This window comes from Heptranchias perlo, chromosome 10, assembly GCF_035084215.1.
Source record: "Heptranchias perlo isolate sHepPer1 chromosome 10, sHepPer1.hap1, whole genome shotgun sequence".
NCBI lineage: Eukaryota > Metazoa > Chordata > Chondrichthyes > Hexanchiformes > Hexanchidae > Heptranchias > Heptranchias perlo.
Genome location: NC_090334.1, coordinates 73,302,225 through 73,329,939, shown reverse-complemented (window position 1 = coordinate 73,329,939; position 27,715 = coordinate 73,302,225). Strand labels below are relative to the sequence as shown.

Genomic DNA, 27,715 nt, shown 5'->3' with positions numbered 1-27,715 from the left:
CTAATTTATTCCTTATACTCTGTGTTTGTATATAGAATTCTTAGTTGAGCCACACACCCTAGTCTGTCCTTCAGCTTTGATGCTGGGTTAATCGCTTTACACCTTCTAGTTTTCACTTTATCTGTAGTGCCTAAAGTACACTCTCTTTCTGCTGCTCTATGTTTTTCCCTTTCACTTGTTCTTGGACAACTATTTGTACTGTAAATTTCCCCTGGGTCCTCCCCTCTCTTGCTGCTTTCAACTTTACTCTCTGACTCCCCGCTCAGGTTCCCATCCCCCTGCCACTCTAGTTTAAACCCTCCCCAACAGCAGTAGCAAACCCCCTTGCGAGGATATTAGTCCCGGATCTGTTGAGGTGCAACCCGTCCGGCTTGTACAGATCCCACCTTCCCCAGAATCAATCCCAATTCCTCCGGAATCTAAATCCCTCCCTCCTGCACCAACCCTCCAGCCACACATTCATCTGGTCTATTCTCCTATTCCTATACTCACCAGCACATGGCACTGGGAGTAATCCTGAAATTACTACCCTTGAGGTCCTGCTTTTTAAGCTTATTTCCTAACTCCTTATATTCTGCTTGCAGGACCTCATCCCTCTTTATATAATCGTCGTTCCTTCATCGTTGCTGGGTCAAAATCCTGGAACTCCCTACCTAACAGCACTGTGGGAGAACCTTCACCACGTGGACTGCAGCGGTTCAAGGCGGCGGCTCACTACCACCTTCTCTAGGGCAATAAATGCTGGCCTTGCCAGCAACACCCACATCCCATGAAAGAATGAAAAAAAGTTTTCAACAGAATTTCAGTAAAACATAATAATGGGTATCTGAAATTTGCATCCACTTGAATTGTGCAAAACACTCAGCAATACAATTACAGATTTTGTCCTTTGAAATTTGGATTGTGTCTGGAGGAAGCAATTTGAGGTGGAGAACAGTGGGGTGAAGCAATGGTTTTTGCAGATCTGTTACTGGTGCAGGTAGTTTGTGGGACAACTTAAGGTAATACATCAGAAAATTGAAGCATGTTGGCTTAAGTACAATTTTTCTATAGCTCATTGGTACCAATCTTCTAAACAACATTGCAATACAACACTGATGTGTTGGCACACGTGCTCCAGCTGCAATGTTATTGCTATGCTGCAGCTACCTTATTACTTGGCTAAATTTTCAACCAAACTGGCTGAATAAGAGAAACTCTGTTCACATGCAAAACAATGTGGAAATGTATTACCAAGTCTGCATTCTGCTGTATAGGGAAAACCCTATGCAAGACAGTCCCACCATCAGCCCGATAGGATAACTTCTACACTGCTTTTAAAAAAAGACATAGCCCTTTACTTCAAAGTTGCTTAATTCAAATCTTAAGCATTAAATTCCCATTTTTCATTATTTATTCAAATAATTGGATTATTCAATTTTTTTTTAGTGCAAAGAATAACCAACTTCAGGAATAGACAATGGGTCCATTTGTAGTATGGGGTGTGCACAGGGTGGTTTTCTGCTGGCTCTGAGTAAAAGCAGAGTCAGAACATCATGGGTTCCAGCCCCACTCTAAGACATGAGCACATAATATAGGTTGACATTTAATAGAGGGAGGGCTGCTTTGTTGGACATGCCATCATTCAGACAAGGTGTTAAACTGATGAAGCCCCGTGTGCCTAATGTTTTGGTGTCAGTGGACGTTAAAAGATCCCATCTATTCAAAGAGAAAGAAGTTGGTCCAGTAGCCTAGCCAGAATTCCTCCCTACCACCAAAAAAAAACCTGCCCATTCATTCTTCTCACTTTGTTGTGAGACCTTGCAGTATGCAAAATGGTTGCCACCTTTGCCTGCATGACAGTAATTGCACTTCAAAATTAATTTATTGAACATGGGAGTGCTTAGGAGGACCCAATAGACGTGATAGTTGCATTATGAAGAAGCATCTTTCACTCATTTTTGCTAAACCATTCAGATCAGGAAAGTTTTAGATTGGACATTGCCCCGAGTTAGCAGATGTCAAATCCACCAGTGATTCCTGTGCTGGAATATGTAAGGATCGCCTTCCTTCCTCCATTAAACACTATCCAAGAATGACCACTTGAGTAAGGTGCCATAAGGTCATAAACCAACAAGAAGCACTCCATGGTCTTCCAGAGAAGGGCGGGTTATAGATCTAATTATAAACCAGATTTATAATTATATCTTGCAGTTAAGAAATCAATCACTAAAGTTTGATGAAATACCAAGCCTGTTAGTAATCCTCGAGTTCCCTTTTTGAAATCCCAAAACTATTCAAAACATGACATTTATGCAAATGTGCCCGTTGGGTTTGCACACCATAAAAGGAACAGTCATCTGAAGGAAGTCATAAACGAAAGTGTACGGACTGAGTAGCGCAACTTTTGAAAGTTTTCAATATACCCGCGGTGAACACGCGGGGGATCTGCTTCAATCTAACCTAGTAGCGAGACCGACAGCTGATGAGCCAGCCAGAGTCGCAGCGCAGGCAACCGCCGTCAAAAGACCCAATGGACAAGGGCCCGGAAGGCGGGAACTCAACTTGCCCCAAGTTTGGTTGTCTTGTCTACAACGTTCAAAAACGTGGTTTAAAACAATTTCACAATACCTTCAGGGAGCGTCACCAAACGGCGCAATCCAAGTCCCACCCGATGGGAAAAATACGATCGAGTCTCAGAATATCACAAATCACTCATCTCCACCCCCAGAATTATACTTTATTTTACTTATTTTTTAAAATGCAGAAAAAAGGAAACTTAGGACACAATCCCTTAGCAAGAAACAAGTTTTTCTTTCTAAAAAAAACAGAAAAACAGCACCACGATTGCCAAGAAAAGGCATAAAAGAACTACTATACTGTGCAAAGACTGCACAAACATAAATGCAGGATAGGAAACTATTATTCTGAACCACTTCAACGGCACACGTCAAAAACACCAATAGGTGCGAAGTTTAAATGAATGAGATTGCAAGAAAGTTACATTAACTTATTTTAAAAAAACTTCAACAAAGAAAAAAAAGCGTTGTTAAAGGAGCATGCAAGCCCACCCCCTCAAAAGGTTAATGCACGGTATAGCTTCACGCCAGCACTGCAAGATTTTCAAAAATGTATCAATAGATACATTAGTGCATTTTAAACTCTTATAATTCATTCCAAGAACGAGTTGCGCCCCTTTAAAATTAAGCAGCTTTATTTTTTTGATAATTGCATAGGTTTTTTTCTAAAAACGACTCGTTTTACATACAAACGGATTTCAAACAAGTCTTTTTCTTAAGGGGAGGAAACAAGGTGGTTATTACCAGAACACAAATACAAAACATAAAGTCAAATTATTTTTCAATGAATAATAAAACAATCCATATAAAAACACAAGACTCGTGTTTTTGAACTGATTACCCCCTCAGTCCAAAAAAACTATACTGAAAACGAAAGACACTCCCCTAAGCGTGTCGAAGGCCAAAATATAGGCCCATACCCCTTAAAAACCCATGCCTGTTATAAAGCAAAGCGAGAATTGATCCACTTACCTAAATTATTACAAATCCCTCCTCGAGATTCTCCTTAATTGAGTTGCGATTTATCCCAGATGAAGAATTAAAAAAATAATAGAAGCTGTCTCCCCCCCCTCAATTCTGAAGCAAAATAGAAAGTCTCTTTGGTCTTTAGTAAGAAGCTCTCACTTGGCAACAGTTGTTTCAATAAATGATGATATATATTGTTTTTCCTCTCTTGTGTTTCGTGTGTTGTTTTTTCCTCCTCCTCCTCTTCTACAAAGCTGGAGTTGAAAATAAATTATCTTTTGATAAGCAATCCTGTGCAAACTTAACAGGATGGTTTATTTTTCCCCTCTTTCTTTCCTTTCAACCTCCCCGTAGATCTGAAATCTTTTAAAATGCAGCAGAATTTTTTTAAAACATATATATATCCTGGAGTGAATGTGGGAAGCTTTTCACTGCTGCTCGTCTTTTCCCTCACAAAAAAATCTAACAACCGGTTGCAACCAGTTCTTACTGGGAGATTCCATCTTAATGTAGCCATCCGGAAAAAGACGGAAATACACGAACCACCACCACCAACCTTCGCCACTTAAATCCTTTTTAAAAAAAAACAAATCTTACCTACTTTATTATCGTTGGTTAACACTTGAATGATTTAATTTCTTTTTTAAAAAAATAGGACTGATCTCAGTCACAGTTTGTTTGTTTTTTATGAGTTAAGACTTGTTTTTTTTAAAAAAAACATCCACACCCCCTTCACAACCAACGCCTGCTGAAAATAGATGGTTGGCTTTTTTTTCGTAATAAAAAACTATCGGGGGAAAAAAAAATCACTTCATATATTTGCACATAATGTGGACACAAATGATTCTGATGTGATGGGAGTTAATTTGTTATTTTTCAGTCACAGGTTTTGTTACATTTTTACCGCGCTGCTCGAGGATACATTGTATCAAACGCAGCGGAATTCCAAATTCCACAGATACGGGCCATGTTTTCGAGTAATTATTACTGGAAGGGATTGAGTTTTTTTTTAATTATATGTTTTTATCTCTGTCGATCTAGTCTGTAGTAGTTTCTTCCACTGTTGATTATCTCTACCCTGGCCCGCGTGCTTAATTTTTTTTAATCTATAACGTAACCCCCGAGCGTTGCTGATGAATGGGACTTACGTCATGCATAACGCGTAAAATATTATAATGTAGCGCTTTTTGCAGTGTGGGGGAGGGCGGACGTGTGGCAATGTTGCTCACAGTCGTCTCATCCCGACCTATTTCCTTCCCCATGCGTCTGTTTACTTTTCTGTTGGTTGCGATTAATTGCAGAAGTTTTCGCCTTCTCTCACCTGCTGCAATGGAAAAGGAGCTTTTCAGTTGGTCGTTTTTGTGGAGGTTGCCTAGTGGTTCTCAGACACACACCAGGCACGCCCCAGAGGAGGAGGAGGAGGAGGGGGCAAGGTTGCCAACCGTCCAGGATTGTCCTGCAGTCTCCAGGAATTAAAGATTAATCTTCGGAACACTGATGCGAGCAACACCCTGGAGACAAATCATAGAGGCATTAAAAAAGTTGTATTTTTTTTCCCATCATCTTTGAACACTTTTTATTAGTTATAAATATTTTGGAGATGACTGTTTGGCTGGATGGAGCGCTGGAGGCGGGGGGGTCATGTGATGAAACCTCCAGGAATATGTCCAACCAGAGTTGGCAACCCTAAGGGGGAGAGAGACAGACACACACCTCGTCACATGATCCAGAGCCGGGTTAAAATTTTAATACTCCAAAACTTCTTAAACAAACATTCTATTTATGCTTTTTTTGTGCATCATTGTTTTCTTTCAAATATGTTTTGATACGTTAATGTACCACTTTCTTTTTAAACTCAGCACATTCAAGAACAACCTTTTGTTTATGCATCAACCCAAACCATCCATCTGGTGGGCATGAAATTAGTGATCTAAGAGCTTCTGTATATTGTGGAAATTTGCAGGGAAACTACGAGCAGGATTTTAACTGCCAAGTCCAGGTGGGTTCGAGGCGGGGGGGCAAACAAAAGGAATTCCGGCTCCAACCTGCTGAAAAACACATACGACCCAGACACATTTGGGTGCACACGGATCAGGAAGCAGAAGTCCCGCCGGCAAATTTACCTCATTGAGGTACTTAAGGTAGTTTATTTTTTGTATATTGAATATTTTAAAAGATTTTAACCGTACCTGGGCGGCTTTCCCACGGCTTCCGATTCACGCCTGGTGAAACCAGTCAGGGAGGGCCAGATCAGGCAAAAATAGACTAAATAAATAAAATTACATTTCCCATTGTAAAAAATAAACATACCTTAAAACCGATGTCACCTGTACCCCGATGTCCGATGTCTCTCTCTCCCCCCCACCCTCCCATCTCTCTCCCCCCCCCCCCCCCACCCTCCCATCTCTCTCTCCCCCCCCCACCCTCCCATCTCTCTCTCCCCCCCCCACCCTCCCATCTCTCTCTCCCCCCCCCACCCTCCCATCTCTCTCTTCCCCCCCCCACCCTCCCATCTCTCTCTCCCCACCCCCACCCTCCCCCCCCCACCCTCCCATCTCTCTCTCCCCCCCCCACCCTCCCATCTCTCTCTACCCCCCCCCACCCTCCCATCTCTCTCTCCCCCCCCCCCCACCCTCCCATCTCTCTCTCCCCCCCCCCCACCCTCCCATCTCTCTCTCCCCCCCCACCCTCCCATCTCTCTCTTCCCCCCCCACCCTCCCATCTCTCTCTTCCCCCCCACCCTCCCATCTCTCTCTTCCCCCCCCCCACCCTCCCATCTCTCTCTTCCCCCCCCCACCCTCCCATCTCTCTCTCCCCCCCCCCCACCCTCCCATCTCTCTCTCCCCCCCCCACCCTCCCATCTCTCTCTCCCCCCCCCCACCCTCCCATCTCTCTCTCTCCCCCCCCCCACCCTCCCATCTCTCTCTCCCCCCCCACCCTCCCATCTCTCTCTCCCCCCCCACCCTCCCATCTCTCTCTCCCCCCCCACCCTCCCATCTCTCTCTCCCCCCCCACCCTCCCATCTCTCTCTCCCCCCCCCACCCTCCCATCTCTCTCTTCCCCCCCCCCCACCCTCCCATCTCTCTCTCCCCCCCCCCACCCTCCCATCTCTCTCTCCCCCCCCACCCTCCCATCTCTCTCCCCCCCCCCCACCCTCCCATCTCTCTCTCCCCCCCCCACCCTCCCATCTCTCTCCCCCCCCCACCCTCCCATCTCTCTCCCCCCCCCCCACCCCACCCTCCCATCTCTCTCCCCCCCCCCACCCTCCCATCTCTCTCCCCCCCCCACCCTCCCATCTCTCTCCCCCCCCCCACCCTCCCATCTCTCTCCCCCCCCACCCTCCCATCTCTCTCCCCCCCCCACCCTCCCATCTCTCTCCCCCCCCCCACCCTCCCATCTCTCTCCCCCCCCACCCTCCCATCTCTCTCTCCCCCCTCCCATCTCTCTCTCTCTCCCCCCCCCCTCCCATCTCTCTCTCCCCCCCCCCTCCCATCTCTCTCTCTCCCCCCTCCCATCTCTCTCTCTCCCCCCCCCCACCCTCCCATCTCTCTCCCCCCCCACCCTCCCATCTCTCTCCCCCCCCCACCCTCCCATCTCTCTCCCCCCCCACCCTCCCATCTCTCTCCCCCCCCACCCTCCCATCTCTCTCTCTCCCCCCCCCACCCTCCCATCTCTCTCTCCCGTCCCCACCCTCCCATCTCTCTCTCTCCCCCCCCCCCACCCTCCCATCTCTCTCTCCCCCCCCCACCCTCCCATCTCTCTCTCCCCCCCCCACCCTCCCATCTCTCTCTCTCCCCCCCCACACCCTCCCATCTCTCTCTCCCCCCCCCACCCTCCCATGTCTCTCTCCCCCCCCCACCCTCCCATGTCTCTCTCCCCCCCCCCACCCTCCCATGTCTCTCTCCCCCACCCTCCCATCTCTCTCTCCCCCCCTCCCATCTCTCTCTCCCCCCCCCTCCCATCTCTCTCTCCCCCCCCCTCCCATCTCTCTCTCTCCCCCCCTCCCATCTCTCTCTCCCCCCCCCACCCTCCCATCTCTCTCTCTCCCCCCCCCCCACCCTCCCATCTCTCTCTCTCTCCCCCCCCCACCCTCCCATCTCTCTCTCTCCCCCACCACCCTCCCATCTCTCGCTCTCCCCCCCCCCCACCCTCCCATCTCTCTCTCTCCCCCCCCCACCCTCCCATCTCTCTCTCTTCCCCCCACCCACCCTCCCATCTCTCTCTCTCCCCCCCCCCACCCTCCCATCTCTCTCTCTCCCCCCCCCACCCTCCCATCTCTCTCTCTCCCCCCCCCACCCTCCCATCTCTCTCTCTCCCCCCCCCACCCTCCCATCTCTCTCTCTCCCCCCCCCACCCTCCCATCTCTCTCTCTCCCCCCCCCACCCTCCCATCTCTCTCTCTCCCCCCCCCCACACTCCCATCTCTCTCTCCCCCCCACCCTCCCATCTCTCTCTCCCCCCACCCTCCCATCTCTCTCTCCCCCCACCCTCCCATCTCTCTCTCCCCCCACCCTCCCATCTCTCTCTCTCCCCCCCCATCTCTCTCTCTCCCCCCCCCCCACCCTCCCATCTCTCTCTCCCCCCCCACCCTCCCATCTCTCTCTCCCCCCCCACACCCTCCCATCTCTCTCTCTCCCCCCACCCTCCCATCTCTCTCTCTCCCCCCCCATCTCTCTCTCTCCCCCCCCCCACCCTCCCATCTCTCTCTCTCCCCCCCCCCACCTTCCCATCTCTCTCTCTCCCCCCCCTCCACCCTCCCATCTCTCTCTCTCCCCCCCCCCACCCTCCCATCTCTCTCTCTCCCCCCCCCCCACCCTCCCATCTCTCTCTCTCCCCCACCCACCCTCCCATCTCTCTCTCTCCCCCCCCCCACCCTCCCATCTCTCTCCCCCCCCCCACCCTCCCATCTCTCTCTCTCCCCCAGCACCCCCACCCTCCCATCTCTCTCTCCCCCCCCCCACCCTCCAATCTCTCTCTCTCCCCCCCCCACCCACCCTCCCATCTCTCTCTCTCCCCCCCCCCACCCACCCTCCCATCTCTCTCTCTCCCCCCCCCACCCACCCTCCCATCTCTCTCTCTCCCCCCCCCACCCTCCCATCTCTCCCCCCCCCACCCTCCCATCTCTCCCCCCCCCACCCTCCCATCTCTCCCCCCCCCACCCTCCCATCTCTCCCCCCCCCCCACCCTCCCATCTCTCCCCCCCCCACCCTCCCATCTCTCCCCCCCCCCCCCACCCTCCCATCTCTCCTCCCCCCCCCACCCTCCATCTCTCCCCCCCCCACCCTCCCCTCTCTCCCCCCCCCCCACCCTCCCATCTCTCCCCCCCCCACCCTCCCATCTCTCCCCCCCCCCCACCCTCCATCTCTCCCCCCCACCCTCCCATCTCTCCCCCCCACCCTCCCATCTCTCCCCCCCACCCTCCCATCTCTCCCCCCCCCCACCCTCCCATCTCTCCCCCCCCCCCCACCCTCCCATCTCTCCCCCCCCCCACCCTCCCATCTCTCACCCCCCCCCACCCTCCATCTCTCCTCCCCCCCCACCCTCCCATCTCTCCCCCCCCCCCACCCTCCCATCTCTCCCCCCCCCACCCTCCCATCTCTCCCCTCCCCCACCCTCACCATCTCTCCCCCCCCCCACCCTCCCATCTCTCCCCCCCCCACCCTCCCATCTCTCCCCCCCCCACCCCTCCATCTCTCCCCCCCCCACCCTCCCATCTCTCCCCCCCCACCCTCCATCTCTCCCCCCCCCACCCTCCCATCTCTCCCCCCCCCAACCCTCCCATCTCTCCCCCCCCCACCCTCCCATCTCTCCCCCCCCCACCCTCCCATCTCTCCCCTCCACCCTCCCATCTCTCCCCCCCCCCCCACCCTCCCATCTCTCCCCCCCCCCACCCTCCCATCTCTCCCCCCCCCACCCTCCCATCTCTCCCCCCCCCCACCCTCCCATCTCTCCCCCCCCCCCACCCTCCCATCTCTCCCCCCCCCACCCTCCCATCTCTCCCCCCCCCACCCTCCCATCTCTCCCCCCCCCACCCTCCCATCTCTCCCCCCCCCACCCTCCCATCTCTCCCCCACCCCCCACCCTCCCATCTCTCCCCACCCTCCCATCTCTCCCCCCCCCCCACCCTCCCATCTCTCCCCCCCCCCCACCCTCCCATCTCTTCCCCCCCCCACCCTCCCATCTTCCCCCCCCCACCCTCCCATCTCTTCCCCCCCCCCACCCTCCCATCTCTTCCCCCCCACCCTCCCATCTCTTCCCCCCCCACCCTCCCATCTCTCCCCCCCCCACCCTCCCATCTCTCCCCCCCCCCACCCTCCCATCTCTCCCCCCCCCCACCCTCCCATCTCTCCCCCCCCCCCACCCTCCCATCTCTCCCCCACCCCACCCTCCCATCTCTCCCCCACCCCACCCTCCCATCTCTCTCCCACCCCACCCTCCCATCTCTCTCCCCCACCTCCCATCTCTCTCCCCAACCCATCTCTCTCCCACCCATCTCTCTCCCACCCATCTCTCTCCACCCATCTCTCTCCCACCCATCTCTCTCCACCCACCCTCCCATCTCTCTCCCCCACCCACCCTCCCATCTCTCTCCCACCCATCTCTCCCCCACCCACCCTCCCATCTCTCCCCCACCCACCCTCCCATCTCTCCCCCACCCACCCTCCCATCTCTCCCCCACCCACCCTCCCACTCTCCCCCACCCACCCTCCCATCTCTCCCCCACCCACCCTCCCATCTCTCCCCCACCCACCCTCCCATCTCTCCCCCACCCACCCTCCCATCTCTCCCCCACCCACCCTCCCATCTCTCCCCCACCCACCCTCCCATCTCTCCCATCTCTCTCCCAATGGCCGATGAGGTCTCCCTCTCTTTCTCCCCCCCCCTCGGATGTGTAGCTCCTCTTTGCCGGGCGCGAAACCCAGAAAAGAACATTGATTGGCGATCGCGACCCGCCTACTTCCATTCCAGGTTTCGCACCCGCAAATCCTCCCCCCCACTCTCCTCCTGCCGCATGATAAAATCATCCCCTATTTGTGAATATATCCTGTGCTTAATCTGAATCAATCCATGCCATTGTGATACTGCTTTGTATTTATCAATTGCAATCAAAATTATAATTATTCAAAATTAAAATATTAAATTCCAACTCTGTGTGAAGAAATTCTTTCTGGAGTCTGTCCTAAAAAATAAACTTGCCCCCTTCCCAACCCTGAACCTGTGTCAAGCATGGCTCAGTGGGTAGCACTCTTGCCTCTAAAATCAGAAACTTGTGAGTTCAAGTCTCACTCCAGCGATCTAGGCTGACGCTCCAGTGCCAGTACTGAGGGAGTGCTGCACTGTCGGGGGTACTGTCTTTGGGTGAGACGTAAAACTGAGGCCACATCTGCCCTCTCAGGTGGATGTAAAAGATCCCATGGCACTATTTCACAGAAGAACAGGGGAGTTTTCCCCTGGTGTCCTGACCAATATTTATCCCTCAACCAACACCTAAAAACAGATTATCTGGTCATTATCACATTGCTGTTTGTTGGACCTTGCTGTGTGCAAATTGGCTATTGCGTTTCCTACATTGCAACAATGACCACACTTCAAAAGCACTTTATCGGCTGTAAAGCAATTTGGGACATCCTGAGGTTGTGAAAGGCGCTATATAAATGCAAGCCTTTTTCCCTTTCTTTTTTGTCTTGCTGTCTTGGCTAATTAAGTATCCCATTAAGTATCCTATATACCTCTATAAGGTCTCCTGTGAGGCATCTCTTTTTGAAGCTGAGGAGCCCCAGCTGATCTATTTCCCCATAGCACCTCCCTTTATAAGTGGAATCTGCTTTACCCCCTCTAGGGGTTGGTTGTGGATGAAGAAAGAACTGACATTTATACAGTGCATATCCTCAGGACCCCAAGACACTCACAACTGCTGAATTATTTTTGACATTAGTGCACAGCAAGGGAGCACAAACAGAAAATAGGATAAATAACCAGTTAATCTATTTTTGGTGGTGCTGAATGAGGGCAGAGTGTTGGCCAGGACACTGGGAGAAGTTCCTGCTCTTCTGCAAAGTGTGCCATGGCATCTTTTACGTCCACCGGAACAAGCAGGCGGGGCCTCGGTTTAACAATTTATCTAAATGTCAGCACCTCCAAAAGTTTTTGACTCATGGTGACCAGAAATGTAATGTATTGGAATACCCCAGGTGCGGCCTGACCAGACCACTGTTCAGCTTCTGGGGATTTAGCAATATTCCCCAGCATGCTGCTTGCTGTCATTGCCTCCCTTTTACTTCTAATTTAATCAAAATGTTTAATCGCTTTATATGTTTTAGTCTCTGTCAATTATATATTTTTTGTTGAATTGTTTCAAATTCTGTTTAAAAATAGAAACCATAATTACTCAGTTTCAAGCATTACATTCATTTTAATGTTCAAAAACTAAATTTTACAGATGCTTTTTTTTCTTGTCATGAGGGAAAAGCGTAAGGAAATTGATTCAGAAGGAATGTTTTTCAACACCAAGAAATTAAATACTTTTCAAGGTATAATGCTGAACATGCACAATACTGTACCTCGGATTAAAAAGAATAGACTAAACTGAGTGAGTCCAAATTAGTCTGAAATAATGTATGGAGGAAAATTATTACAAATCCTGAAGGGAGAAGGGTGAAGGGAACCGCCAGAATGAATGCAGAAAAAAATCAGAAACTTATTAAAAGGGTGGTCAAAGGGGCTAAGAGGAATCAGGAAATAAGCATAGCTCCAGACCCAAGACATAAGAAATTCTTTCAGTCCTACAATAGTAAGAGGGCAGTCACAGAAGACGTAAGGATGCCAAGCTTCACCCTACACAAACTCCAACGCGTGCCAAACTTCATACCCCACACTAAGCCCTTCCTACTGCGACTGAGCATAAAACAGTGAGTATATTAAATCATTACTTCCTCCAAGTATTCACTAGGAAAGACATGAGAAACATGCCCTCCATAATTAGTAATAATCCAAGTAGAACTAATGCCTTCAACATAAATGAGTTGGAAATGCTAGATAGGAACATAGGTACAGGAGTAGGCCATTCAGCTCCTCAAGCCTGTTCCGTCATTCAATTAGATTGTTGACCGGAGGTCACCGGTTATGGTTATTGGCTTAGTACAAAGAGGAGAAGAGTCAATTCTCTCTTAACTCTCAATTCGCTTTATTCACGTCGTTAGATCATACACATATAGCTTATACGTCTGGTTAGATATAGACATGCAGTTTGCACCAGGTTATACAGTTTTATACCCAAACTAGGATCTAAACGCACACCCAATAGGTTTCTCTGACACTCCCTGAGTGGTCACAGAATATAAAGGCTAATACCCGAAAAGGAGAGCTGACGCTGGCCAGGCATTCCGTTCTCTCTCTCTTTCAACCTTCTACGTCCCTGACGTAGGTTTTTCCATTTCCGCGATGGTTGGTCCCTGGAGTCTTCGCTGGCTCCACGCCCGAGATTCTTCATTCTTATTCCGAATCTTATCTCTTCAAGCTGTGCTGTCTCTCTCTCCCGTTGGTTTAGGCTTGCTCACCTAGTCTGTGTCTTCTCCTCATTGGCTCTGTCCCAAGGACTTAGGTAGCATTACCTCATAACTCCTTTTCTAAATAAGGACTTGTGTCTCATCACATCTCCTTTGTCTTTCACAAAACTTAGCTAATTCAAACCGATTCCAGCCAGCTCAGGCCAGCGACTGAACTCAGGTTACTTCAGTTCAAAAGTTGCTTTTGCCTGTGTGTCAGCAGTTCGGAATAAACTTAGTAGTTTCTGCATCCCCTGGCCAACAAGATCATGGCTAATCTGTATCTTAACTCCATCTACTTGCCTTGGTTCCGTAACCCTTAATACTCTTTGCCTAACAAAAATCTATCAATCTCAGTTTTGAAATTTTCAATTGACCCCCAGTCTCAACAGCTTTTTGGGGGAGAGTGTTCCGGATTTCCACTACCCTTTGTCTGAAGAAGTGCTTTCCGACATTATCCCTGAACAGCCTAGCCTATGCAACCTGTCCTCATAATTTAATCCTTTTAGTCCCGGTATCATTCTGGTGAATTTGCACTGCACCCTCTCCAAGGCCAATGTATCCTTCCTGAGGAGCGGTACCCAGAACTGAATGCAGTACTCCAGATGGGGTCTCACCAGAGCTCAGTACAGCTGTAACATAACTTCCACCCCTTTGTATTCCAGATAAAGGCCAACCTTCCATTGGCCTTTTAAATTATTTTTTGTATCTGTCCACTAGTTTTTAGTGATTTCTGTACTTGGACCCCTAAATCTCACTGCTCATCCACAGTTCCTTTGCTTCTCGCCATTTAGAAAATACTCTGATCTATCTTTCTTAGGTCCAAAATGGATGACCTCACACTTTCCCACATTGAACTCCATCTGCCATAGTTTTGCCCACTCATTTAATCTATCAATATCCTTTTGCAACTTTCTGCTCCCATCTACACTATTTACTGTGCCACCTAACTTAACGTCATCAGCAAACTTAGATATACAGTTCTCTATTCCTTCAAGTCATTTATAAATATAATGAAAAGCTGCAGCCCCAGTACAGATCCCTGAGGGACACCACTAGTCACATTCTGCCAATTTGAGTACATATCCATTATCCCTACTCTCCGTCTCCTAACCAATTCCCTATCCAGCCAGTAGGATGCCTCCAATTCCAGGCGCCCTCATTTTTGTTAAGTCTCTTATGTGGGACCTTGTCAAATGCCTTTTGGAAGTCCATATAAATAATATCCACAGACACTCCCTTACCTACCTTGTTAGTTACCTCCTCAAAAAATTCAACTAGGATCGTTAGACATGACTTACCCTTTATAAATCCATGCTGGATCTCTGATCAGCTCATATCTGTCCAAATGCACAGTCACACTGTCCCTAGTAATAGATTCTAGTAACTGCCCCACCACTGATGTTAGACTAATAGGCCTATAATTTCCTAGTTTATCTCTCTTACCCTTCTTAAATAATGGGGTGACATTGCCAATTTTCCAATCCAAGGGGACAATTCCTGAATCGAGAGAGTTTCGGAAGATCATGACTAATGCATCAATAATTTCCTCACCTACTTCTTTTAATACCCTGGGGTGAAAACCATCGGGTCCTGGGGATTTGTCTATCTTTAATCTCATTAGTTTCTCCATCACCTTTTTTTTTAGTTATGTTGAATCCAGTTAGTTCCTCCCCTTGATTTATTCTTGGTTTTTCTGGTAGCTCTGGTATTTTCTCCTCATCCTCTATGAAGACTGATACAAAGTAACTATTTAGTAAATCTGCTGTTTCCTGATTTCCAATTACAATATCACCTGTGTCTGTCATTAAGTGGCCCACATTACTCTTAGCCACCCTCTTTCTCTTAATATATTTGTAAAACTTTTAGTATATTCATGATATCCTTGATATCCCTCGCAAGCTTTCTCCTGTATTCCCTTTTTGCAGCTCTTACCATTTTCTTTGTATCCTTTTGCTGTTCTTTATATCTCTCCCAGTCCGCGGGATCTCTACTGCTCTTTGCCTTGGTATAAGCTCATTCTTTTAATTTTATACTGTCTCTCACTTCCCTTGTTGACCAAGGTTGTTTAATTACACAAGTAGAGCTCTTGCCCTTTAGGGGTATGTACAGGTCTTGTATTCTACCAAATACTTTTTTGAACGCCTCCCAGTGTTCATCCGTAGTTTTATCCGTTCTGCCCAGTCTGTTGTGGTCAATTTCTGCCTCATTCCTCCAAAGTCAGCCTTACCTAAATTTAAAACCTTGGTTCATGACTCACCTTTCTCCCTCTCAAACCTAATATCGAATTCTATCATATTACGGTCACTGTTAGCTCGATGTTCCCTCACCGTTAGATTATTGACTAGTTCATGCTCATTATTCATTACTAAATCTAAGATGGCCTGTTCTCTTTTTGGTTCAAGAACATATCGTTCCAGAAAACTGTCCCGAATACACTCTAGAAATTCGCTGCCTTTCGGACTCGAGCTGTTCTGCTTCCCCCAGTCTATGTGAAAATTAAAGTCTCCCATTATAACTACTCTGTTTTTGCAAAAAGCTTCTCTGGTCACTGCGTTTATGTGTCCCGCTACTTTATCACTGTTATCTGGAGGTTTATAAACAACTCCCGCCAAAGTCTTGCATCATTTTTTACCCATAGCTATTGCCCGCTCACCCTTACTGATATCCCCTCTTTCTAATGCTGTAATAGTGTCCTTTATCAATATTGCTATTCCTCCTCCTTGCCTGTCCTTTCTAAAGACCTTATAACCTAAAAGACAAATAATCACCAAGGACTGATGGTATTTATGCTTGGGTACTAAGGGAAACAAAAGAGGACATTTCTGATGGTCGTTATGAGGGAGGTGATGAATGTTGGATGGTCCTACTTACATAGTGCGCATTTTTAAAAATGGTGACAAAACAAACTCAGGCAATTGTAGGCCCATCAGTCTTACATCAAACTGGGTAAACATAGAAACATAGAAACATAGAAAATAGGAGCAGGAGTAGGCCATTCGGCCCTTCGAGCCTGCTCCGCCATTCAGTATGATCATGGCTGATCCTCTATGTCAATACCATATTCCCGCTCTCTCCCCATACCCCGTGATGCCTTTTGTGTCTAGAAATCTATCTAGCTCTTTCTTAAATATATTCAGTGACTTGGCCTCCACAGCCTTCTATGGTAGAGAATTCCACAAGTTTACCACCCTCTGAGGGAAGAAATTTCTCCTCATCTCAGTCCTAAATGTCCTACCCCGTATCCTGAGACTGTGACCCCTCGTTCTGGACCCCCCAGCCAGGGGAAACATCCTCCCTGCATCCAGTTTGTCTAGCCCTGTCAGAATTTTATATGTTTCAATGAGATCCCCTCTCATTCTTCTAAACTCGAGTGAATACAGGCCGAGTCGACCTAATCTCTCCTCATACGACAGTCCTGCCATCCCAGGAATCAGTCTGGTGAACCTTCGCTGCACTCCCTCTATGGCAAGTATATCCTTTCTTAGGTAAGGAGACAAAAACTGCACACAACACTCCAGGTGCGGTCTCACCAAGGCCCTGTATAACTGCAGTAAAACACCCTTGCTCCTGTACTCAAATCCTCTTGCAATGAAGGCCAACATACCATTTGTCTTCCTATCTGCTTGGTGCACCTGCATGTTTGCTTTCAGTGACTGTTGTACAAGGACACCCAGGTCCCTTTGTACATCAACATTTCCCAATCTATCGTCATTTAAATAATACTCTGCCTTTCTGTTTTTCCTTTCGAAGTGGATAACTTCACATTTATCCACATTATACTGCATCTGCCATGTATTTGCCCACTCACTCAACTTGTCTAAATCGCCTTGAAGCCTCTTTGCATCCTCCTCACAACTCACAATTCCACCTAGTTTTGTGTCATCAGCAAACTTGGAAATATTACATTTGGTTCCCTCATCCAAATCATTGATATATATTGTGAATAGTTGGGGCCCAAGCACTGATCCCTGCAGTACCCCACTAGTCATTGCCTGCCATCTCGAAAAAGACCCATTTATTCCTACTCTCTGTTTCCTGTCTGTTTTCAATCCATGCCAGTATATTACCTCCAATCCCATGTGCTTTAATTTTGCACACTAACCTCTTATGTGGGATTTTATCAAAGGCCTTCTGAAAATCCATATAAACCACATCCACTGGTTCTCCCTTATCTATTCTACCAGTTACATCCTCAAAAGGGCACAAGTCAGGAGTGTGATGGATTACTCTCCACTTGCCTGAATGAGGGCAGCTCCAACAACACTCAAGAAGCTCAACACCATCCAGGATAAAGCAGCCCACTTGATTGGCACCCCATCCACCACCCTAAACATTCACTCCCTTCACCACCGCGCATGGTGGCTGCAGTGTGTACCATCCACAGGATGCACTGCAGCAACTCGCCAAGGCTTCTTCTACAGCACCTCCCAAACCCGTGACCTCTACCGCCTAGAAGGACAAGAGCAGCAGGCAGATGGGAACAACACCACCTGCATGTTCCCCTCCAAGTCACACACCATCCCGACTTGGAAATATGGAAATATATCGCCATCGTCGCTGGGTCAAAATCCTGGAACTCCCTACCTAACAGCACTGTGGGAGAACCTTCACCACACAGACTGCAGCGGTTCAAGAAGGCGGCTCACCACCACCTTCTCAAGGGCAATTAGGGATAGGCCTTGCCAGCGATGTCCACATCCCATGAACGAATAAAAAAAAAACCTAAACATAAAGCCTTTGACGAAGAATTTCATGAAAAGCAGCTACTTAGGGTTTATCTAGCTCAGTGCTGTGAACTCAACAGCGTACAGCATCAGTGTCCTCCTCAACCCAAGGCTGAGCTTCAAACTCTACTTCTGGTCAATCATCAGGACTGTCTATTTCCAACTCTGGAACATCAGCTGCCTCCATCCCTCTTTCACCCACATCGCCGCTGACTCCCTCATTCAGACATTTGTTGCCTTCAGACTCAATTTTTTTCACTGCTCTCCTAGTTCATTTCCTGGCTCCATCCTACATGAACTCCAACTCATTCAGAACTCTGCCACCCACATCATATCCAGTCCCACTCACTCATTATCCCAGTTCTCGTTGCCCTCCACTGGCTCCCTGACCCACGGTGCATTAACTTCAAAATCCTCACCCTCATTTACAAAGCCTTCTATGGTTTTGCTCCCCTCCCCTCCTCCCTCCCCCCTCATGCCCCATCCCTGCAACCTCCTCCAGCGTTACATCCTAGCAACCACCATTCTTCTAAGTCTGAACTACTGTGTATTGCCCTCTCCCATCAATCCACATTGGTGGTAGAGCCTTTAGCCATCACGGCCTTGTGTTCTCTTCCCACCTTCAGTAGCCTCCCTCAAAACCTTTCTCTTCAACCTTGTCCTTGGTTATCTTACCTAACTTTCTCCCTGCTCGGTTTCCAATCAGCCCCTCTGTCAAACACCTTGGAACGTTACACTACATTAAAGGTACTGTATAAGAATAAGTTGCTGTTAAAGCAGTGTGGATTGAAGGTAAAACTTGGAAATGGATAAGAAATTGGCTGAAGGATAGCAACGGCATGCACTGGGACCAATATTAGGAGGGGAGAAGTCCTGAGAGGAGTGCTCTAAAAATTGTTGTTGGGACCTTTACTGTTTCTAATTTATATTAATGCCTTGGATTCAGAAGTTTAATGCATACTGGTCAAACTCACAGATGATGACAAATAGGAGGGGCAGTTGAATCTGAGGAGGCAGCCCAGGAACTTTAAAATGAGCCAGACAAAATATGGAAGTGAGTGGAACAGTGACAGATGAAATTTAATATGGATAAGTATAATGTATTGTACATGAGATGAAAAAATGGAAGGCAGAAATAATCCACAAAGGGTGAAATAGCTAAAGGTGAAGTTGAGAGATATACTAGGGTTTTAGTAGATTTAGCAACAATCCTGGAATCATTTAAGGAATAATTGAATGCTGTGATCGGGGTGTAGGTTTGTTCTCGATGGATAATCTCAAATGGTCAAATAGGCTTCCTCATCCATGTCTATTCTGTGAACAGCAAAAACTAAATTATGTTCATGTTTGAGTAAAATAAAACCCTGTTCATCTGACTGATCTCATACACTTTAAGTATTACATGAAGCGATATATGTCATGGAACAGTGGTTCACACAAACACAAGTGGCATCAACCGTGTAACAATACAACGGGTGCTAATGAGTTACAACTGTCAGAATATGAGCGATTGATTCTTTGTAAAGTACTGGTACCAACATTTATATATTTCACTTATACATAGGGAAGGTGTGATGTTTAATTTTCCATATAATGAATATCTGTGAGATTATTTTTCTTCCTGATTGCTTAAGTATAGGGAACACAATATGAATTTTGAAATCTACACAACAATAGAATGCATGCTTAACTATAAAGAGGGCTGTAAGTGACTTTGGGAGTTCATAGGTTAGCAGATTGGACGGCTAGACGTCAGATGAAATTTAATGGGGAGAAGTGCAAGGTGATAATGCTGTAAAAAGCAACTGGGGTCCTAGATTTTATAAATAGGGACACAGAGAACAATAGCAAATAGTAATTCTAAACCTATACAAATCATTGGTTTGTCTACAGTTACAATATTGTGTCCAAATCTGGACACCTTACTTTAGGAAGGATGCCAAGGCCATGGAGAGGGTGTAGAAGAGACTCTGTGAGATAATACAAAGGATGAGAGGTTTTAGTTACGAAGAGAGAGCTGAAAGAGAAGAGAATGTGAGATGTACACACAGAACTCCACCACTCATGTCATATCCTGTCCCATTCACACATTATTCCAGTTCTTGTTGCCCTTCACTGGCTCCCTGACCCACAGTACATTATTTTCAAAATCCTCACCCTCATTTACAAATCCTTCTATGACCTTTCTCCCACATGCCCTGCTTCCGCAACCTCCTGCGTCAGTGAAGGATGCAAGGCTAAAGGCGGTTACAAAGGTGGGGGGGGGGGGGGAGGGGAGGGGAAAGCCATGGAAAACGTGTAGACAATGACAAGAATCAACTTCATAAATTTATATGATATGCACATTATGTATATATTGAAGCTCATGGGATTAAAGGAGCAGTGTGGATACAAATTAGCTAAGGAACAGAAAGCAGAGAGTAGTGGTGAACGGTTGTTTTTCAGACTGGAGGGAAGTGTGCAGTGGTGTCCCCCAGGGGTCAGTGTTGGGACCACCGCTGTTTTTGATATAGATTAATGACTTGGACTTGGGTGTACAGGGCATAATTTCAAAGTTTGCAGATGACACAAAACTCAGAATTGTAGTAAACAATGTGGAGGATAGTAACAGACTTCAGGAGGACATAGACTGGTGAAATGGGCAGATGCATGGCAGATGAAATTTAATGCAGAGAAGTGTGAAGTGATACATTTTGGTAGGAAGAATGAGGAGAGGCAATACAAATGAAATGGTACAATTTTAAAGGCGGGGTAGGAACAGAGAGACCTGGGGGTGTATGTACACAAGTCTTTGAAGGTGGCAGGGCAAGTTGAGAAGGCTGTTAAAAAAGCATACAGGATCCTTGGCTTTATAAAAAGCCAAGGATCCTGTTTTTTCCACATCGTTCACCTGAGGAAGGAGGTAGCCTCCGAAAGCTTGTGAATTTAAAATAAAATTGCTGGACTATAACTTGGTGTTGTAAAATTGTTTACAATTGTCAACCCCAGTCCATCACCGGCATCTCCACATCATTTATAAAAAGAGGCATAGAATACAAAAGCAAGGAAGTTATACTAAACTTTTATAAAACACTGGTTAGGCCCCAGTTGGACTATTGTGGCCAATTCTGGGCACCACACTTTAGGAAGGATGCCAAGGCCTTAGAGACAGTACAGAGGAGGTTTACTAGAATGGTACCAGGATGAAGGACTTCAGTTAGAACAAAGAGGATTAAGGGGAGATTTGATAGAGGTGTTCAAAATCATGAAGAGTTTTGATAGAGTAAATAAGGAGAAACTGTTTCCAGTGTCGGAAGGGTCGGTAACCAGAGGACACAGATTTAATGTAATCGGCAAAAGAACCAGAGGTGCCATGAGGAAAAATAAATGTACGCAGCAAGTTGTGATGATCTGGAATACGCTGCCTGAAAGGGTGGTGGAAGCAGATTCAATAGTAACTTTCAAAAGGGAATTAAATAAATACTTGAAGGGGAAAGTTTTGCAGGCCTATGGGGAAAGACAATTGTAAACAATTTTACAACACCAAGTTATAGTCCAGCAATTTTATTTTAAATTCACAAGCTTTCGGAGATTTTCTCCTTCCTCAGGCAAATGTGGGAAAGAGCAGGGAAATGGAACTAATTGGCTCTTATGGGGAAAGAGCAGGGAAATGGAACTAATTGGCTCTTTCAAACAGCTGGCACAGGCATGAGGGGCTGAATGGCCTCCTTCTGTGCTGTATCATTCCATGATTAAGCAGGCACAAGTGTAATACACACATATATTTTGTATTATATATTATTCTTCAAAAGTAGGCAGGGAGAGTGGTAAATACCAGTACTGCTTTTAAGTACTTTGCCACTTTTCTCTTGCCCACTGCTAAAGCCTTGACTCCTTGCTGAGATGTTTCAATATGGATAGCCTATTCGACCAGCGGGAACATCACAGCCGAGCCTGACCCAGTCCTATCTGATGTTCACACACACTTCCAGTAGGGATCACTGGGTAGCAATCAGGAGTGAGAAATCTGGCTAATCTCCCCTTCTTCATCCAAGGAGTGCTGAGGTCAATCGCAGCACCTCTGCCAAGCTATCAGCAGGGGCACTTTGTAGCTGTCTAACTGAAGAAAAAAAAAATTAGATATACTTAGCGGATGAAAATCTCGTATCTATCGTTTACACATTTTGTTTTAAAACAGCAGCGAATTAATTTACAATCAAGAAAAAAAAAACCCTCTCTCACTCCCTTTAAGAAAACGCGTTTCGACAGGGGGGGGGGGGGTGAGTAACCTTGTGCTGGTCGGCGTGCCGTAGGGGTCGGATGTATGAATGTAGCAATGTGCGAGGTTTGGGGAGCGGGCCCGCCCGGGAGCTCAGAGCACGTCCGGCCGGCCGGCCCTCACCGCTCAGGACAAGGGCTGCTGAGAAGTCAGTGAGAGGAGAGAGAGAGAGGCAGGCTTGGTGTTGGGATTGCGTGCGTGCAGTTAAGCTGCAATGGGGGAGAGAGAGGCCCTGGTTTGTGTTTATGTTTGTGAGTAAACCAGCTCAGTCTGTTCTGACCTTCTGCATGCAGATGTAGCATTTAATTCACTGTGCCTGCTGAATGAGAATGCACAAATTGATTTAAATACACACATTATATATGTGAATATATTTTATATATATATTACATTATTATATATACACACACACATAGATATCTATGTGTGTGTGTTTTGTTTTATTAGTAAATGTGTGATATATTTTTTTTCAAATGGAATTGGGGTTTAGGTTTTTGTGGATCCCTCACCTGCACTTTCTTTCCCTCTAATGGAAATTCAAAATCTTACCAGCCTCCTGCGTGGATCTGCGCATGTGGAGGTAGGACTAAGTGTCGTCTTCAGTTGCAGCAGGGTTAAAGCAAAGGAGATTTACTAGAATGGTACCAGGGATGAGGCACTTCAGTTCTGTGGAGAGACCAGAAAAGCTGGCATTGCTCTCCTCAGGGAAGGTTAAGGGGAGATTTAATAGATAGAATAAATAGGGAGACATTGTTTCTACTGGCAGGAGGGTCGGTAACCTGAGGATACAGATTTAAGGTAATTGGCAAAAGGATCAGAGGGGTGATGAGAATTTTTTTAATGCAGTGAGTTGTTATGATCTGGAGTGCATTCCAGAAAGGGCGGTGGAAGTAGATTCAGTAGTAACTTTCAAAAGGGAATTGGATCTATACTTGAAAAGGAAAAATGTGCAAGGTTATGGGGAAAGAGCAGGGGAGCGGGGAAGCAATTAGATTGCTTTTTCAAAGAGCCAGCACAGACACGATGGGTCAAATGGCCTCCTCCTGTGCCGTCAGATTCCATGAATCTATAAAATGGTGGAGATAATTGGATGAAAATGTCGAGAGAGGAAAAGACTGGCTGGCCCATGTAGCCTGTCCCACACAGTTGTGATGCTTTGTACATCAGGTAAAGAGACCTCCTACCCCCTTAGGTGCCAAGTAGCCTCTTGGATGAGGTGAAAAACCAGATCAAAAATCCAAGGTCAGTTGTTTGGGGGGGAATCTGGAAAATCCCTCTCCCATCCATCTAGGCAATTGAAACTAGTCCAGGTGACCATGATGACCATGACTTGTATTAATTGGTATCTTCCTCTTGTGTGATGAGATCTTGCACGTAAATGCAAGTTTGTTCTTCTTTCACCACTCAAGCTGGCAACCTGTTCCACAAGTCTGCTATTCTCTGAGAAAAGAACAACTGCCTAACATCTAACCTATCTTTTTCCTCGTGTAATTTATATGCATGACCCCTGGACCTCCCCAACCTATCAACATGAAATAATTTGTCAGTCTGCAAACAATCTAGTCCCTTCATAATTTTATAGACCTCAATCAAATCGCCTCTCAGTCTGTGTTTTTCTAAAGTATGTAGACCCAGTTTCTTAAGGTGTTTTAAACTGTGAATCATCCTTGTGGCCCTCCTCTGAACCTGTTCCAAAGCCTCAATATCACCCACCATGTGAGGGGACTGGAACTGGACACAGTATTCTAAATAGGGCCTAACAAAGGTCCTGTACAAGGACAAAATAGTATGTTTCATTTTGTAATGGGGTTGAATGTAGCCCAGCACCCTATTTGCTTTAGCTATAGCTTTTCTGCATCAGTCGTGAACCTTTAGAAAGTTAGGAACGATGATACCAAGATCTCTTTCTTTCACCACAGGCTTCATTTGTGTTCCTCGTGGGGTGTAAGTGTACTTAGCGTTGGTCCTGCCTGCTGCACTTGTCTCAAGTACAAGTACAAGTACAAGTGCAGTGGGCAGGACCAATGCTAAGTGTACTTGGGTATGGTAGCATTTTGGTTATGTTACTGGACTAGTAATCCAGAGGCCTGGGCTACTAATCTGGAGTCATGAGTTCAAATCCTGCCATGGCAGCTGGGGAATTTAAATTCAATTAATTAAATAAAATCTGGAATTACAATACTAGTATCAATAATGGTGGCCATGAAACTACCGGATTGTTGTAAAAACCCATCTGGTTCACTAATGTCCTTTTAGGGAAGGAAACCTGCCATCCTTACCTGGTCTGGCCTATATGTGACTCCAGACCCACAGCAAAGTGGTTGATTCTTAATCGCCCTCTGAAATGGCCCAGCAAGCCACTCAGTGGTTCAAGAAGGTGGCCTACCACCGCCTTCTCAAGAGCAGTTCATATGGGCAATAAATGCTGGCCTTGCCAGTGATGCCCACATCCCATGAACGAATTTTAAAAAAAGTGAAATACCATTTGCTTACAGCAAAACTCCCAACAAAACTTCACCTATTATAATACATGCATTACTCCAAATCCCCAGTACATACCGCTGTCTTGGACTGTCTGGCAAGCACACCGGGCAAAAATTGACGGAGCACACCAGTGGTGTCTTTGATGCATCTGTCACATTCGGTGGTGCGACTGTGTCACCAATAGGTCAGAAAGATGACTGGCCAACCTCCCCTCAGTGTCACAATTGCCAAAAGGGCAGGTGGCTAGGCTCGACCGGCCACACTACACCTCCAGGGCACTTAGAGCCTGTCCTCCGAAGACCTGGAAACGTGCCGCTCCCACACCCCTCCCTCACCCCCCCCCCCCCCCCCCCCCCCCGGACGGACGAGAAGCCCCCGGCTCTCAACCGTTACAGATGATCTCAGGTGCCAGAATATAGGAATCTTATTTTTGTCTTTCTGTTATAAATTCCCATATCCACATTTATAATGGAAGCAGCCTATGTAAACATCTCACACTGTAATTACATCTTCCCGCCAGTGGTGGTGTGGGTGCAGGAGGGAGGGAGGTGATTGTGTAATGACAGGTTTTATATAGACGAGTCCCATTATAAATGTGGATACAGGAATTTATAATTGAAAAAGTTGATGGGATATGTGTGCAGATGTAAGATTTTTAATACATTATAGATTTATAATTAAATAAAAATATGTACAGCAATTTGGGAAGCAACGAAGTAGTTAGTTGCAGAGTTGGTGTTTCTCTGCACCACAGGCTGAGGAGTTGAGATACAAACCTGAGATGCTACAGTGCCACCATCTATGGGATGATGTGATCACTGCAGGGCAAGTTGACATAGGCAGTTTCCACTATAAGTAGGGACATTCAAATCTGTAATGGAAAAATTGACACAACATTTTAGCTATGAGAAAAGATTGGATAGGCTGGGGATGTTTTCTTTGGAACAAAGGCGGGTGAGGGAGATTTAATTGAGGTATATAAAATTAGAAAGATCCTCCCTATCCACTCTTATTCCCTTAGCAGAGGGGTCAGTGACCAGGGGGCATAGATTTTAAAGTAATTGGTAGAAGGATTAGAGGGGAGCTGAGGAGAAATGTTTTCACCCAGAGGGTGATGGTGTCTGGAACTCACTGCCTGAAAGGGGAGTAGAGGCAGAAACCCTCAACTCATTTAAAAAGTACTTGGATGTGCTGTAACCTACAGGGCTACGGACCCAGTGCTGGAAAGTGGGATTAAGCTGGATAGCTCTTTTTCGGCTGGCACGGACACAATGGGCCGAATGGCCTCCTTCTGTGCCGTAACTTTCTATGATCCTATGATTGTATGAACAAAGGGCCATAACCTTAAAATTAGAACTAGGCCAGGGTGATGTCAGGAAGTATTTCTTCACACAAAGGGTAGTGGAAATCTGGAACACTGTTTTTACCCCCCCCAAAATGCTGTTGAGGCTGGGGGTCAATTGAAAATTTCAAAACAGAGATTGATAGATTTTTGTTAGGCAAGGGTATTAAGGGTTACGGAACCAAGGCAGGTAGATGGAGTTATCAGCCATGATCTAATTGAATGGGGGAAACAGGCTTGAGGGGCTGAATGGCCTCCTCCTGTTCCGATGGAATGTGAATGGATATTGAGTGTTCTTAATATTTTTGAGCAGCCCTGTGGGCCAAAGTAAAATGGGAGGGGCCAGGAAGGCTGATCACTTTCTGAAATGGAAACGTGATGTAGTAACGAGAAAGCTTAAAACTGAAGATGCTGGAAACCTGAAACCGAAATACTGGAAACACAGCAAGGCAGTCAGTATCTGTGGAGAGAGATGGAGACCCCCATCGGAACTGCCTGCTACAGGATGCACAGGGACACACAAGCTCCAGAACCACTTCTTAGAACAGCTGTCATTAGTTCCACACATTTAAAATCCTGACCATTCTCAGCGACCCTGAGTTTGCTGTACTGCTGCCCTGCCCTGTCACAGTGATGGTTCGTTGCTCCCGGCCCTTGTCGGCACAATATGATCAGAGTAGGGCCTCCTTTTACTATAAATGTGCAATTTCTGACTTCCAGTGCTCTCAATTAAGAGTCTAGGGTACAATCAGTCAGACTCGCCTCAAGATTTGGAGCTTTTATTTAAAACTGCTTGTCTTCTTTTTCACACCAACTTTCTCCTCACTTCTCCTCCCCCCAAGGGGAGAGGGGGGGAACGGTTCCATGGTTCCTTTTTATCTCTCCGGTACCTCACCCAAGTGGCCATTATTCAAGTTTGAGCCTTGACACTGAGTGTCAGCAAGCTATTTGATCTTGATCACCTGGTGTGGGGAGAGGGTGTGGTGAAGGCATCATGAAGCCCTGATCCTGTCCTCACCCAGTATCCATGTGCGATCGTACAGGTTGCAGGATAGTGATCAGTGGTGGGACCCTTGGCTGTTTTTCTCCACCCACCCCCCCCCCCCCCAATCCTTAGTCAAAGAAATGCTGAAGCTAATTGTCGGCCTCGAGTTTGCCCTGGTTGAGATCAGCACACTCCGTGCAGACTGGAGAGCAAACCTGGGACCTCCAGAGATTATTTTTTGACAGGAGTGGTTAATTGAAAGAACAGGTGCCTTTAAATGTCTTCATGACATCCCAAAGCTCTTCACAGCCATTTAATTACTTGCAGAGCAAATTTGTGCACAGCAAGGTCCCACAAACAGCAATGAGATGATGACCAGATCATCTGTGGGGTCTGTTGAGGGGTAAGTATTAGCCAGGACACCGGGGAGAACCCTTCCCCTACTCTTCTTCGAATAGTGCTGTGGGATCTTTTACATCCACCTGCGAGGGCAGGCGGTTTAATGTCTCAACTGAAAGACAACACCTCCAACAGTACAGCACTCCCCCAGTACTGCAGTGAAGTGTCTGTCTGGATTATGTGCTCAAGTCTCTGGAGTGGGACCACTGAGCCATGGCTGACGCCAGTGTTTAGGGACGGCTGGCTTGGGGGAAAAAGCCACAGCGTTTCATTAAGGGAGGGCGTATTCCCAAGTGAGGCACTCTGTTTGGGGCAGAGTAGAGGGAGCTGCACTCTGCATCTGGCTGTGCTATATTTGACCTGGAAGTAGAGTGCTTGATGCTAGCACTGGGTGCTTGAAATGAGAAGTGTTCCATTCCTTGGTACTGACATTCCTCGCCTTGATGAGCGCA

The 27,715-nt window shown here is 47.2% G+C and overlaps 2 protein-coding genes across 5 annotated transcripts in view; one reads left to right on the top strand and one right to left on the bottom strand.

Moving 5' to 3' along the window:
• LOC137326695 (exportin-1-like) overlaps positions 1–4,005 on the bottom strand; it is a 67,311-nt gene extending 63,306 nt beyond the window's left edge. Inside the window, exon 1 of the mRNA XM_067992021.1 lies at positions 3,531–4,005. The gene's annotated coding sequence lies outside the window, so the exon portion shown is untranslated. The remainder of the gene's footprint in view (positions 1–3,530) is intronic.
• A 1,611-nt stretch (positions 4,006–5,616) lies between these two features.
• LOC137326694 (zinc finger protein 410-like) overlaps positions 5,617–27,715 on the top strand; it is a 41,165-nt gene continuing 19,066 nt past the window's right edge. For 2 of the 4 annotated variants that reach the window (XM_067992020.1, XM_067992016.1), the window contains exon 1: positions 22,084–22,304. The gene's annotated coding sequence lies outside the window, so the exon portion shown is untranslated. Of the gene's footprint in view, positions 5,666–22,083; positions 22,305–27,715 lie in introns of those variants that run through there. The other 2 variants (XM_067992019.1, XM_067992018.1) reach the window with 2 other exon arrangements.